This window comes from Macrotis lagotis, chromosome 1 (genome assembly GCF_037893015.1).
Source record: "Macrotis lagotis isolate mMagLag1 chromosome 1, bilby.v1.9.chrom.fasta, whole genome shotgun sequence".
In the NCBI taxonomy this organism is placed as follows: Eukaryota; Metazoa; Chordata; class Mammalia; order Peramelemorphia; family Peramelidae; genus Macrotis; species Macrotis lagotis.
This window is the reverse complement of record NC_133658.1, coordinates 794,188,836-794,200,545: the sequence shown is the minus strand read 5'-3', so window position 1 is coordinate 794,200,545 and position 11,710 is coordinate 794,188,836. Positions and strand designations below refer to the sequence as shown.

Sequence of the window (11,710 nt, the reverse complement as noted above, 5' to 3'; positions counted from 1 at the left end):
ATTACCTTAAATTTAGGGGGGGAAAAACCTGATATCTTAATGTCTGATCTTGTTATCTCTTATACTTTATGTTTCTTCCTTAAGGATATGATTTCTCTCTCATCACATTCAATTTGGATCAATGCATACCATGGAAACAATATAAAGACCGACAAATTGACTTCTGTGGGGGGGAAGGAAGTAAGATTAGGGAAAAAATTGTAAAACTCAAAATAAATAAGATCTTTTTTTTAAAGCAATTTTATTTTATTTTATTTAGATTTTTCACGGCAATGGGATTAAGTGGCTTGCCCAAGGCCACATGGCTGGGTAATCATTAAGTGCCTGAGGTCGGATTTGAACCCAGGTACTCCTGACTCCAAGGCCGGTGCTCTATCCACTGTGTCACCTAGCCACCCCTAAAATCTTTAATTAAAAAAAATATTCCAAAAAAAAATAGTTGGCCCTTCTGCATTCCACCTCTTATCTTGCTGCTTTAAGTGGCCTGGATTGTTGGAGGCTGGTGCTGATAGTATTGAAGGGCATGGAGTTCATCTTTATATAGGGTTGCTTCTTTGGATGACTGCAGAGGCCAGGCTGAAATCAAATGAATAAAGACCTAGGAAAAACAAACGAACAAAAAACTTGAGAGGGTTCAATATATAGGGAAATTTGGGAGCTGATGAAAGTACCTTGAAGACACAAAGTAAATAGGATGGCTTATGTCTAATAACAGTCCACGTTCATAAAGTACTTTACAATTCACAAAGCACATCTTCACAATCTTTTGAGATAGATAGGACATGCGTTGTGCCAGTTTGTGAAATAAGAAAACAGTTTCTGTGTAATTAAACAACTTGGCTATGTTCATAAAGTTAGCATGCTGGGGGGGGGGGGCAACTGATTGGTACAGTAGAGTTCCAACCCTGTCAGGAGAATCTCAGTTTAAATCTAGCTTCAGACATTTAATTATTACCTAGCTTTGTGACCTTGAGCAAGTCACTTAACCCCATTGTCTTGCAAAAACCCAAAATAAATAAAGTTAGGTTGCTTTGGAGTAAGCCTTGAAAACTTGATCTCTTTTTGACGATAGCACATACTACTCTCAACACAGTGGGAGAAACAGTGAAAGGAGTTGGTTTATTTCAATCTTGTTTTCCAGTGAAAAAACAAAAATGCTAAATAATAGAAATATAAATACAAACTATTCCCTGAACTCAAAGCTTGAATTCTAAAGGAAGAGGATATTACATAAAAGGAAGTTGTTGTAAATGGGAAAAAGGTATTTTCTTGGGGTCATGGTAGAAGTCCAGAGAGTCTGGAGTGGAGATCAGCAAGGTATAAAGACATGACTGGCATGGGTAAAATGAAAGCTCTGGAAGGAACTAGTCAATTAGAGTAAGGGACCATTTGGCAGACTGTATTACCAGGGTAAGAACTCCTGGGGTAGAGTAAACTTTCAGGGTGAAGAGACTTCTATAATATGATAAAGAAAATCCAAAGAGTTAGAGCCTGAAGAAGAATGAAGACATTGCTGTCTTTGGAGCTTTGCTTAAATTGAAAACTCTAGGAGAAACTAGCCAATCAAAAAATAAGGACTGTGGGATTAGAATGTATTTACTGCGTAAAAAGCATTTAAAAAAAAGTGACATGTCATCCAGCCATTGCAGGACCAGTGTTGTTATTTTTCAGGTCATTTGAGTTGTCCAGGGTTCCTGGTATACAGAGTTAGAGCAGCCCCAGAAAAATCCAAGACATTAATGCATTAATTATAGCTCATACATTATAGTTTTCTCCCCATCTGTCACTAATTATGACTTCATTTGTATCTTTCCCTCTCCCTGTAATAATCAGTGGACATTTAGAATAAAATTGTCGTGTGTCCTCTAAGGTTCTTTCATTCTTGGCTCCATCTACCTGACCCCACCCATGTCTCAAATCCAATCTTGCCTACCTCTTTGACTATGCCTTCTGTCATTCCTGTTCCATAATGATCCCCTTTCTTCTTTTTTTTTTCCCTCACATTCTTTCTGTTAGCTTTCATTAAGACCTAGCTTCCCTCTGATAATTGTGCATCCCCAACTATTCTCTCCATCTTTGATTTTACTCTTACTCCTTCCTTCTATTCAACCTAAAGAACAAGTCAGAATATTCCTTGCTCCCCTTTATGACTCCTGGGATCTTCTTTTACCTCCTTCATTCAGTTATCATTCATTTTATAAAGTTCAAATACAATTTTTTTTACCAAATCGATATATTGGTAACCAGAACTGACTGTGCCTTCCAGCATGGGCATTCTGCCCCTCTTTCCCAAGAAGTGATAGTAGCAGCTGGGTGGCACAGTTGATAGAACACCAGGCCTGGAGTCAGGGGGACCTGAGTCTAAATGTGATCTCAGACATTTAATAATTGCCTTTGTGTGACCATGGGCAAGTCACTTAACTCCATTGCCTTAAATAAACAAAAAATTTTTAAATGTTCACAATCTTCCTCTCTCTCTCTCTCTCTGGCCTTAATCATCCATGTAAATACTCCCTCATACTCCCCAACCTCTCATTTCTTCAACCTCCTTTATGTCCCATGACTTATTTCCTTAACTCCACTTTAGGTACACAGAATGATAGTCACACATTAGACCTTACCATTCTCCACAAATGTACTACTTCCCTAATTAGAAATTCTAATACTTCCCTACTTTAACAACCTTTTGTAATCACAACTTTCTTTATTCTTCCCCCTTTCTGCACCTGTTCTTTGACCCCACTCAGACCACCATTTTCTCTACCACTTGGTACTTTCATAGGCCTTTTCCCTGCTTTCACCTCACCCTCCTTCCTCTCTATCTTTAACCTGAGAGTTAGCCCTTTTGATTTTACATGATACTCTCCTTGCCTCTTTGTTTCATTAATGTTCCTCTCTTGACAACCTTGGTCTCAAATTACTCCTGCCATTTGCCTTCTCTGCCATTATTTACAAGAGCTACTGAATAAGGCTGTAGATGCTACCACCTTGCTGATTAGCTAACTTATAGATCCTGTATCCTAACTCAGCTGGGTTCTCACAGCAGCAAGGCTGTGCCCCATTTCCAAAATTATTATCAAGGGGAGAAATCATTATGGGAAAAGGCCCAGCTTCATCACTACTAGCAACTGTTGACCAACTGCAGTGAAGCACCCTGGAGTGGCAGCAACCCCTGAACCACTGGTTTTGTTTCCAGTCCAGCCTGGATAGTCATCATCTGGAGAAGCAGTTCCTAAGAAGGGACTAGATTTTCTAATCACAAGCTACTCCCAGGACAGGCAGGCCAGCCCGACTGAAGCATCTAGGCAATCTGAGGGAGATAGAGGAAGCAGCATGTGATAGGCAGGTCAAACCACTACTACGAACTTGACCCTCAGACCCTGATGGTGATTGTTTAACTCTTGAACCCAAGAGTTTTGGGAATGGCAATGCTTCCAGTCAACCATTATCCTGGGAGGCAACCCTGCAACCTAGCTTTCCCTCCAGCAGGTCCTTTTTCTACAGCTGATAAAGATCTAGGGAAAAAAAAGTTCTTGCCACCTAAGTCTTTGACACTGCCAAATGGTTCAAATGATAAGATTTGTTTCTGAGTGGAAATGACATTGAAGAAGTGACGTTACACTATGCTTTTTTGCTGCTATACCCTATGGATCATGGGATTTTTCCATCTGACTTCCAATTGAGTTACCTTCCTCATTAGAATGAGAGTGCCTTGAGGGCAAAGAATGTCTTACTTTTCTATTGGTATCCCCAATGTCCTATGTACTTTGCATACAGTAAGCACTTAATGCTTTATTCATTCATTTTCTTCTTCCTTAATTGATTCCCTATCCCCCTCTCTGCAAAAATGATTCCAAACTTTTTCTTTCTTTAAATCCTCCTATACCTCATTTCCTACCCTCTTTTTCTTGCCTCCTCCCTGGTAAAATTCTGTCATAATCCCCTTCTTCTCTCATTCTCTTCATCTCAAAATCCCTTGACTTTATTCCTCTTTTCCATCAGACTAGTCAAGACAGGCCCTTTCCCTTGCCAAGACCAGTCTCACAACAGACACACTTGATCCCTTCCACACCTGTCTTCTCCTGTAGATTATATCTTTCTTGACTGTTCTCCCTCCTTGCAAATCTTCAGTCTCTCTCTAGCAACTAGTTCTTTCCCTGCTTTCTTCAATCATACCCAAATCTCCCCCAGCATCCTTAAAAAATGATCACTAGTCCTTACCATTCTGTGAAACTATTATCCTAAATCTCTCTTTCCTTTCTTAACCATTAATAATTGGTGATGGTGTTGGTAGGGAATCAGGAAAGTGTTCCATGGAAAGATGCATCTAGGCTGAGTCTTAAAGAAAGCTAGGGATTTTAAGAGGTAGAAGTGAGGAGGATTTGTTTCAATAAATGACCCAGTCTGTGAAAAAATAAACAGGAGGACTAATATCATATTTGAGGAATAGGACCTCATAGTTGGTTGGACTACCTTCTGTTCAGGTGTGGGGGAATATATTATGTAGGTCCTCAACTACCAAAGGAATTTGTGCTTTACCTTAGAGATAAAATTGGGAAACAGTGAAGATTCCTGATTAGGAGAATAATGTGCATAATGCTTTGTATACTGCTTTTATACCATGCATTTAATGTCCCCGACAAGCCCCTTTGCCTACTTCTTTTCAATGATTTGAGAATCATTACCCTTTTCTCTTTCTTGATCGTTATTAATCTCTTGCTACACTTGCTTCTTAGAATCCCTAGCTTCCTTCAATGACCATCCCTAGATTTGACTTTACATTGAACACTTCCAGTTTCTGCTCACCTGCCCATAGTGCACCATTAGTATCTGCTCTTTTCCATTTGATCATCCTCCAATCTCTACCCTTCCTTCTGTCCTCTTGACAACTGTAAGCTCTGTCTCTCATTAAGGACTACCAACCAGTCCTTTCTCTGCTGCCCTTGGTGATCATCCCTTCATTTATGTTTCCCTTCCCTCAGTTACATGCCAACCTTTTACTTCTTCCTTCAATAATGCTTTAATGGCTACCATCCTGATCTTAATGATTTTGCATTCGCCTTTACTCTTTAAAATTTATTTATTTTTTATGGCAATGGGGTTAAGTGACTTGCCCAAGGTCACACAGCTAGGCAATTATTAAGCATGAGGCTAGATTTGAACTCAGGTACTCCTGATTCCAGGTCCAATGCTCCATTCACTGCACCACCTAGCTGCCCCATGCATTTGTCCTTACTCTTCAGTGATTAACATACTTCTACCCCATCAAAGCCACCCCACCTCAGTGATTTTGAACCCTGGGTTGCTATTTTTCAAACTCCATTCTGTTTCATAGGCAACAAGCTAGATTTCATCTTAAATCTTTTCCTTTCTCACTTCTTCAATCTTCTTGCACTTTCTGAGACTTCACTCCTTACTGATGATGCACCTTCCCAGTCATCCTTCCTGGAACTGGTATCACTTCTGCTCTTAACCTGACTGTCTGATACTAGCAGAAGATTTAAATTATGTTTTCATTCCATTTTCACTTCCAGATTTTCTCTCTACCACCAAGACTCAGTAACCCTTCCTCCTCTGAGGTTCACTCAGTCTGTATTTGTCATTCAATCAAGATTCTAGGAGCTAATGTTTACAGACTTCTATAACACTGTCTTTTTCCTCAATGAGTTTAATGCCCAACTCTCATTCTTTCTCTCCACCCCAATTCCTGTCCTCTTCCTGGGGGCCTTCAACATATATGTTGCTATTCCTTCAAACACCCAATTCTTCAACCTACTCATTACCAACTTAATCTCCCAATCCTTCAATTTACTCATGACCTACTCCTTTTCCCCACCATTGCTATAGAGATGATCATGCCCTTGATCTTGCCATCACTCACAAGTATTCCATGTCCATGTCCAAAAATGATATACTTTTTCTGATTATAACTACCTTACCCTCTGCCTTGCAGCTTCAAAAATCTATTCTTCCTCATTTTGAATGCCAATCCCAGCTCTCAATCCTTTACAAGATCATCACCCCTTCACTGACTACACTCTTTTCTTCCCCATCTTGATTCCTTTTTGAACCAGTTTGACTTTATCTACAATTCTTTTTTCTCAAATTCTTTTGCTCTTTTCACTCAATGAAGGTCTTGTCCTACTAAAGTCTAACTTTGGATAACTCCACCATCTATTGCTTTCACTTCTACTAGTAAATTATTGAGCAAAGCTAGAGAAAATATCTTGCTAACTGGATCCACTCTATGTTTATGTTACATAATCTCAACTGGACCTTCAGTACAGCAAGATAATTTTTTAAATATCTCCCTGATTTGCTGCTGTTGCTATTTCAGTGATGTCTGACTCTCTGGGATCCCATTTGGGGTTTTCTTGCCAAGGATATCTTGGAATGGTTTTCCATTTTCTTCTCCAGTTCATTTTATAGATGAGGAAACTGAAGCAAATAAGATAAAGTGACTTGTCCAGGATATCACAGCTAATTAAAATCTGAGGTTGCATTTGAACTCATATCTTCCTCCAAGTCTGGTACTTTATCCACTTCACCACCAAATTTTCCAAATCCTTTCATCTATTCTCAAGTGTACCCATAGCTCCTCTTCCTCCCTCTACCCTCCCAGGTAATACTTTTTCCTCATTTAATTGGAAAAATTGAGACCTCCAAATAAAATCTCTCTTCTCCCCCTGTTCCTCTTCTCATGTCATTCAGGTGTCTAGATTATGAAGAGGTAGCCCTTATTAACAAGGAAAAATCTCTTTGTAAACACAAATGATCCTATTCCATTCTGGCAGTTTGCAACTCACACAGATATAGGTGACTTAGTAGATACAGCCTGGTGGCAAGAAGACCTGGGTTCAAATCCTGCTACCTACTTAATAGTTGGGTGACCCTGGGCAAATCATTTAACCTCTGACTCAGTTTTCCCAACTATCAAATGGAACTAATTCCCAGGGTTGTTTTAAGAATTAAATTAGATAATGTTTTTAAAGCACTTAGTACTTATTTCTTTCCTCTCTTTGTTCCTTTCTATTATCCAATCTCTCTCTAACTAATCTTCATAGTTTCCTGTCTCCTGGCTGCTTTCTTTTGCCTACAAACAAGCTCATGTTCCTCTCATCCTCAAAAAACCGTCACTTGATCTGCCTAGCCTTGTGAACTATTGCCTGTAACTCACCTCTTTTTGGATCTAAAAACCTTGAGAAGGCTATTGATAGTAAATGCCTCTATTTTCTCTCACTTTCTTCTTAACTCATGCTTTCTGACTTCTGTGCTTCTAATTCAATCAAAACTGCTCTCTCCATTAGGGCTTTCTAAATTGTCAAATCTAATGTCCTTTTTCCAATCCTCATACATCTTGATTTCTCTTCAGTCCTTATTTCTGTTGATTACCTCTTCTTGACATTCTCTTTTCTACAGGTTTTTGTGACACTTTTCTCTCCTGGTTCTCCTTCTGTTTGACTACTCATTCTCAGTCACTAACTGTTGGGGGTCCCCTAAGGCTCTGTGCTGGACTCTCTTCTCTTCTCCTTCTATACTATTTCATTTAGTGATTTCATCAACTCCCTTGGCTTCAATTATCCTCTTCATGCAGATGTCCGACCCCATCTTCTCTGGTGATTTTCAGTCTGGCATCAGACACCTTGAACTTGATGTCCTAAACACATTTTTAACAATAGAATATCTAAAACTGAACTCATTATCTTCCTTCTAATTTTATTACTGTTGAGGCTTTCACCATTTTCTCACTCTCTGAGTCTAACAATCTAAGCATTATTCTCTCATTCTCTGCCCTCCCCCAAAACTTACCTATTGCTATGGTCTTTTGTCTTTACTTTCATGACATCTCACCTTTATGTCCCTCTTCTTCTCTGACACTGCCACCTTATTGGGATAGGACCTCATATTATCTCATTCCTGGAATATTGCAATGGTCTGCTGATTGTTCTCCTGACTCAAATTTCTGCCCAATCATTCTACTAGTCTGCCATTAAATTGATCTTCCTAAAGCACAGATCTGACCAAGTCAATCCCTCACCCTCCTCCCCATTTAATAACCTCTAGTGACTCCCTTATTACCTCCAGGATCAAATATAAAAACCTCTATTTGACGCTCAAAGGCTTTCATAATCTGGTTCTCTCCCACCTTTCCAGTCTTCTAAATCTTACTCAGCCCCACATATTTTTGCAGTCCAGTTGCACTGGACATCTTGCTGTTGTCTTTCCTCTCACAAGGCTCTCTAACTCTTCACTTTAGATATTTTCAATCGTTATCTCCACTCTCTGAACCTCTCTTCCACCTAGAGAGGGCCTTCCTGGCCTTTCTGGTTTCCTTTCAGTTCAAGCTAAAATTTCACCTTCTGAAAGAACCCTTTCCCAGTCTTCCTGTGTGTGTGTGTGTGTGTGTGTGTGTGTGTGTGTGTGTGGTTATCATGGAGCAATGGGGTTAAATGACTTGTCCAAGGTTACACACTAGTATCACGTGTCTGAGGCAAATTTGAACTAAGTCCTCCTGATTCCAGGGCTGGTACTCTATCCACTAGACCACCTAACTGCACTGCTCTGCCCCACCCCCCAGCTTTCCTTAACCTTAATGCCTTCTGTGTCTTTATTATCTCCAATTTGTCTAGTATATGTATATGTGTGTGTCTCTGTGTGTGTGTGTGTGTGTGTGTGTGTATTGTTAGTACATAGTTATTTGTATATTGTCATCTTCCTTCCCCACTTCCATTAGACGGTGAATTCCTTATAAGCTGGGAATATTCTTTATTTGCATCTCTAAGACTTAACACAGTGAAGGACCCATAGGGAATAGGTGTTTAACTACTAGTAACTGATTCCTCATAGACCCTCTAGTCTTTTTGGTGAGGCCATGACATTATGTGATCTGCCCAAGGTCACACAGCTTTATGTCTTTCTTAAAAACACATACATCTATTTAATATATAAATAATCTAGACTCAAGTGTTTCAGTCATTTTTTTTCCTAGTTTCAAGCCCATTTCAAAAATGCTAGTGACCAGTTAGTTAAGTCTGCCCAAACACAGCCTACATCCAATCCGTACACCTGTTCATGCCCAGATCCATTCTAAAAGTCCATGACTGGAAATAGCTAGTTCTCTGCCTCCATGTTCATCACTGACCCAAGTTCCCTTCAGTGCAGTCACAGAAACTCACCAAGGGCTTACAGTAATTTGTAGTGATTTTGAAGTTGTGCTGGTAGAGTGAGTAGTGGCTTTGTCAGCTCAGCCTGTTGTCCAGGCGGACTCCCTGTGTCTTTTTTCAAGTAGTTCTACAAGGATGATATTGGAAACAGAAACAATAAAAGATGGTGAGAGGCAGATAGATGGAGAAAGGAGGCACAGAAGCAAAGAAAGAGAAATAAAGACTCAAATGGAGGACTCCCAGAGGCAGAGAAAGTAAGAGACAAGAGAGGAGAAAGAGAAAAGAAAAATGAGTGGAATAAGTGAAAAAACAAAACAAAATAGGTAAAGAGAAACAAATGAGAAAATTTTAAAATAAGAGAAACTAAGAGAAAGAGATGGAATTGAGGGAAATAATGCTATTTACAAGATGAGAAAATTAGAGATAAGAAAGCAGACAAGGAGGGAGGAGAAAGGAAATCACAGAGAAATGAAATTGGAAAGATAGAATAAAAGAGGGACAGAAAAAGTTTTCTTTAAAAAAAGACAGGAAACTATATGATCTTGGGCAAGTCACTTAATCCCATGGCCTCACCAAAACAAACAAACAAACCCCCAAACCCAAAACAAACAAAGGACAACTCTTCAATTTGGGGAAGTCATTTAATCTGATTGCCTCACCAAGGGAAAAAAACCAAACACACCAAAAAACAAAACAAAAAAACCCCAAAAAGACAGCTGTTTGACCGGGGAAAATCAGTCACTTAACTCTTTGCCTTACCAAAAAATCCCAAAACCTAACACAAACAAAAAAATCCCCCAAATCTAAACACCCCCCCCCCCCAAGGCAACTGTGACCATAGGCAAGTCACTTAACCCACCAAAAACAAACAATCCCCCCCCAAAAAAAACCCCCTCAAAAAACACACACACACACAAAGAAAACTGTGACCTTGGGCAAGTCACTTAACCCCCATTGCTTCACCAAAAAACAAAATAAAAACACAAAAAGCAAAAATAAATTTAAAAAGTTAGCTGTATGACCTTGGGCAAGTCATTTAACCCCTTTGTCTCACTAGGAAAAAAAACCCAAACAAAAACCCCTCCAAAAGCAAAACAAGCAAACAAAAAAAGACAGTTATGTGACCTTGGGCAAGTTACTTAAACCCATTGCCTCACCAAAAAGCAAACAAAAAATCCCCCCAAAACAAATCACACCAAAAAACAGACACACACAAAGAACTCCAAAATATGTAGACAAAAGAACCCCAAAACCCAAAACAAACATCAAAAAAAGGACAGGTAGCTAGCTATATGATCTTGGGCAAGTCACTTAACCCTATTTTCTCACTCCCCCAAATCCTCCAAAAACAAACAAAAAACCCCCCAAAACCACAGACGCAAGATTGGGGGAAAATTGTAAAATTCAAAAAAACAATAATTTTTTTTTTAAAAAAGGGCAGCTTTCACTTAATTTCACCAAAAAACAAACAAAAACAAGACAATTGTGTGCCATTGGGCAAATCACTTAAACTCATTGCTTCACATGCCCCAAAACTAAAACAACAACAAAAAAAGATGATACATTTAAGAGAGATATTAAGAAAAAAGAAAAGAGGCAGCTAGGTGGTGAAGAGCACCGGCCCTGGAGTCAGGAGGACCTGAGTTCAAATCCAACCTCAGACAATAATTAACCTAGCTGTGTGGCCTTGGGCAAATCACTTAACCCCATTGCCTTACCGAAAAAAAAATCTAAAAAAGAAAAAAGGGATAGAAAGGTGAAGAGAAATGAAGAAGAAAAGACGAGAAAAGAAAGGAAGGAGGGAAGGATAAAAATAGATAGAAGGGAAGAAAAAAGAGAAGGGAAAGGAGAGTAGGAAGAAAAGAGAGGTTAGAGAAAGAAGAGACAAAGAAGAGACAAAAAGGGAAACAGAGAAAACAAGAAGTGAACAAGGGGCTATCGTTCTATCTTGGATCACTAAAGGATAGTCTAGGTCCCCACATTTTTGACCTGCCAGAGGACCGCCTTATGGGTTTGAAGGAGAAGCAATTTATTGGGCAGAGGAGGGTGGGTTTGGGGGCCAGAGGACTAATGACCTGCCTCTCCTTACTCTTGCCCCCAGACCTCACCTCCCCGGTCCCAGAGGCTTCGGCCAGCAGGGGAGGGGGTTGAGCTACATGGAGAGGGCTGAGATGTCGACTCCTGCCAGTTGCCACCCGCCTAGCCTGACCCAGCTGCCTCCCTGGCCGTTTCCCTAGTAACTGGCAGTTAGTTCCCCAGCGAAGGCGTCGCCCGCTGTGACAGACAGGCCGCTGTCATTGTCAGCGCACACTCACACTCACTGGCATACATGCCAGTGCTCGGAGCGTGGCGTGGGGGTGTGGGGAGGGGGAGCCGGGGCTGAGGCTGCTCGGGCGGGCTCCGGGGTAATTAAAACATGTACCATTTAGCCGGAGACAACAATCAGAACTTTAATTACTCATTGGGAGGGTGCGGGAGCTGACTGGGGGTGGGCGCACAGTGCGTATCTGCTTCTCTCCTTTCCCCTCCATTTGCCCAGCTTGGGT

The 11,710-nt window shown here is 40.3% G+C and overlaps 1 long non-coding RNA gene across 1 annotated transcript; it reads right to left on the bottom strand.

Moving 5' to 3' along the window:
• Positions 1–391: 391 nt before the first annotated feature.
• On the bottom strand, positions 392–11,362 carry LOC141488472 (uncharacterized). Its single transcript, XR_012468700.1, has 3 exons — positions 11,273–11,362; positions 9,177–9,291; positions 392–598 (listed from the first exon to the last, which is right to left on the bottom strand). It is a non-coding gene; the product is annotated as an uncharacterized LOC141488472 (long non-coding RNA).
• Between the last annotated feature and the right edge of the window lie 348 nt (positions 11,363–11,710).